Genomic DNA, 3,722 nt, shown 5'->3' with positions numbered 1-3,722 from the left:
CACACACACGTGACTCTCTCCAGTCTGCGGGCAGGGGAGGTGGTGGGGAGATAGCGGGAGAAGGGGAGCTGTGCACCTGAAGGCATGTACCGGCTTCCCCTCAGAAAGGAACGTTCTAGAAGAGGGTAAAGGTGGACGGCTGTGCGGGTTGTATGTGTTGTGTTTGTTGGGCACTATGCTTGGTGGGGAGGATGCTACATACACGACTTCTTCCATAAGCACTGTATAGCTCAGCCTGAGCTCGGTGAGGTATAGGGAGCGGGGAGGGGGCTGACACGGAGGACAGTGACTCATAGCTGTGTGTGATTATTTATAGGCTGTGGCAAATAAGGAGAAGGGAATACAGGGAGAGATGTGAGTGGGAGAGAATAAGAGAGAAAACTGCACCTCACAACACTGGGAGTCAGGGACGTGGCTCAGGTTCTCTCACTGACACTAGTGGTGGCTCAGGTTCTCTCACTGACACTAGTGGTGGCTCAGGTTCTCTCACTGACACTAATGGTGGATCAGGTTCTCTCACTGACACTAATGGTGGATCAGGTTTCCTCACTGACACTAGTGGTGGCTCAGGTTCTCTCACTAACACTAGTGGTGGCTCAGGTTCTGTCACTGACACAATGGTGGCTCAGGTTCCCTCACTGACACTATGGTGGTTCAGGAACCCTCACTGACACTAATGGTGGCTCAGGTTCCCTCACTGACACTAGTGATGGCTCAGGTTCTCTCACTGACACTAATGGTGGCTCAGGTTCCCTCACTGACACTAATGGTGGCTCAGGTTCTCTCACTGACACTAATGGTGGCTCAGGTTCTCTCACTGACACTAATGGTGGCTCAGGTTCTCTCACTGACCCTATGATTGCTCAGGTTCTCTCACTGACACTATGGTGGCTCAGGTTCCCACACTGGCATTAATGGTGGCTCAGGTTCCCTCACTAGCATTAATGGTGGCTCAGGCTCTCACTGACACTAATGGTGGCTCAGGTTTCCACACTGACACTAATGGTGGCTCAGGTTTCCACACTTACACTAATGGGGGTTCAGGTTCTCTTACACTATGGTGGCTCACGTTGCCACACTGACACTAATAGTGGTTCAGGTTCTGTCACTGACACTATCATGGCTCAGGTTCTCTCACTGACACTATGGTGGCTCAGGTTCTCTCACTGACACTAGTGGTGGCTCAGGTTCTCTCACTGACACTACGGTGGCTCAGGTTCTCTCACTGACACAATGGTGGCTCAGGTTCCCTCACTAACAATATGGTGGCTCAGAAACCCTCACTGACACTAATGGTGGCTCAGGTTCCCTCACTGACAGTAGTGGTGGCTCAGGTTCTCTCACTGACACTAGTGGTGGCTCAGGTTCTCTCACTGACACAATGGTGGCTCAGGTTCCCTCACTGACACAATGGTGGCTCAGGTTCCCTCACTGACACTAATGGTGGCTCAGGTTCCCTCACTAACACTAGTGATGGCTCAGGTTCTCTCACTGACACTATGGTGGCTCAGGTTCCCTCACTGACACTAATGGTTGCTCAGGTTCCCTCACTGACGCTATGGTGGCTCAGGTTCCCTCACTGACACAAATGGTGGCTCAGGTTCTCTCACTGACACTAATGGTGGCTCAGGTTCTCTCACTGACACTAATGGTGGCTCAGGTTCTCTCACTGACACTAATGGTGGCTCAGGTTCTCTCTCTGACACTAATGGTGGCTCAGGTTCCCTCACTGACACTTTGGTGGCTCAGGTTCCCTCACTGACACTATGGTGGCTCAGGTTCCCTCACTGACACTATGGTGGCTCAGGTTCTCTCACTGACACTATGGTGGCTCAGGTTCTCTCACTGACACTAATGGTGGTTCAGGTTCTCTTACTGACACTAATGGTGGCTCAGGTTCTCTCACTGACACTAATGGTGGCTCAGGTTATCTCACTGACACTAATGGTGGCTCAGGTTCTCTCACTGACACTATGGTGGCTCAGGTTCCCTCACTGACTCTATGGTGGCTCAGGTTCCCTCACTGACACTATGGTGGCTCAGGTTCTCTCACTGACACTATGGTGGCACAGGTTCTCTCACTGACACTATGGTGGCTCAGGTTCCCTCACTGACACTAGTGGTGGCTCAGGTTCCCTCACTGACACTAGTGGTGGCTCAGGTTCCCTCACTGACACTAGTGGTGGCTCAGGTTCCCTCACTGACACTATGGTGGCTCAGGTTCTCTCACTGACAATATGGCGGCTCAGGAGGTTCCCTCACTGACACTAGTGGTGGCTCAGGTTTCCACACTGACACTAATGGTGGCTCAGGTTCTCTCACTGACACTAATGGTGGTTCAGGTTCTCTTACTGACACTAATGGTGGCTCAGGTTCTCTCACTGACACTAATGGTGGCTCAGGTTATCTCACTGACACTAATGGTGGCTCAGGTTCTCTCACTGACTCTATGGTGGCTCAGGTTCCCTCACTGACTCTATGGTGGCTCAGGTTCCCTCACTGACACTATGGTGGCTCAGGTTCTCTCACTGACACTATGGTGGCACAGGTTCTCTCACTGACACTATGGTGGCTCAGGTTCCCTCACTGACACTAGTGGTGGCTCAGGTTCCCTCACTGACACTATGGTGGCTCAGGTTCTCTCACTGACAATATGGCGGCTCAGGAGGTTCCCTCACTGACACTAGTGGTGGCTCAGGTTTCCACACTGACACTAATGGTGGCTCAGGTTCCCTCACTGACACTAATGGTGGCTCAGGTTCCCTCACTGACACAATGGTGGCTCAGGTTCTCTCACTGACACTAATGGTGGCTCAGGTTCTCTCACTGACACTATGGTGGCTCAGGTTCCCTCACTGACTCTATGGTGGCTCAGGTTCCCTCACTGACACTATGGTGGCTCAGGTTCTCTCACTGACACTATGGTGGCACAGGTTCTCTCACTGACACTATGGTGGCTCAGGTTCCCTCACTGACACTATGGTGGCTCAGGTTCTCTCACTGACAATATGGCGGCTCAGGAGGTTCCCTCACTGACACTACTGGTGGCTCAGGTTTCCACACTGACACTAATGGTAGCTCAGGTTCTCTCACTGACACTAATGGTGGTTCAGGTTCTCTTACTGACACTAATGGTGGCTCAGGTTCTCTCACTGACACTAATGGTGGCTCAGGTTATCTCACTGACACTAATGGTGGCTCAGGTTCTCTCACTGACACTATGGTGGCTCAGGTTCCCTCACTGACTCTATGGTGGCTCAGGTTCCCTCACTGACACTATGGTGGCTCAGGTTCTCTCACTGACACTATGGTGGCTCAGGTTCTCTCACTGACACTATGGTGGCTCAGGTTCCCTCACTGACACTAGTGGTGGCTCAGGTTCCCTCACTGACACTATGGTGGCTCAGGTTCTCTCACTGACAATATGGCGGCTCAGGAGGTTCCCTCACTGACACTAGTGGTGGCTCAGGTTTCCACACTGACACTAATGGTGGCTCAGGTTCCCTCACTGACACTAATGGTGGCTCAGGTTCCCTCACTGACACAATGGTGGCTGAGGTTCTCTCACTGACACTAATGGTGGCTCAGGTTCCCTCACTGACACTAATGGTGGCTCAGGTTCTCTCACTGACACTAATGGTGGCTCAGGTTCTCTCACTGACACTAATGGTGGCTCAGGTTCTCTCACTGACCCTATGATTGCTCAGGTTCTCTCACTGACA

Source organism: Lithobates pipiens, unplaced genomic scaffold, assembly GCF_037356315.1.
Source record: "Lithobates pipiens isolate NorthernLeopardFrog02 unplaced genomic scaffold, aLitPip1_a1.2 Scaffold_13, whole genome shotgun sequence".
NCBI classification, from domain to species: domain Eukaryota; kingdom Metazoa; phylum Chordata; class Amphibia; order Anura; family Ranidae; genus Lithobates; species Lithobates pipiens.
This window is presented reverse-complemented; position numbering follows the sequence as displayed.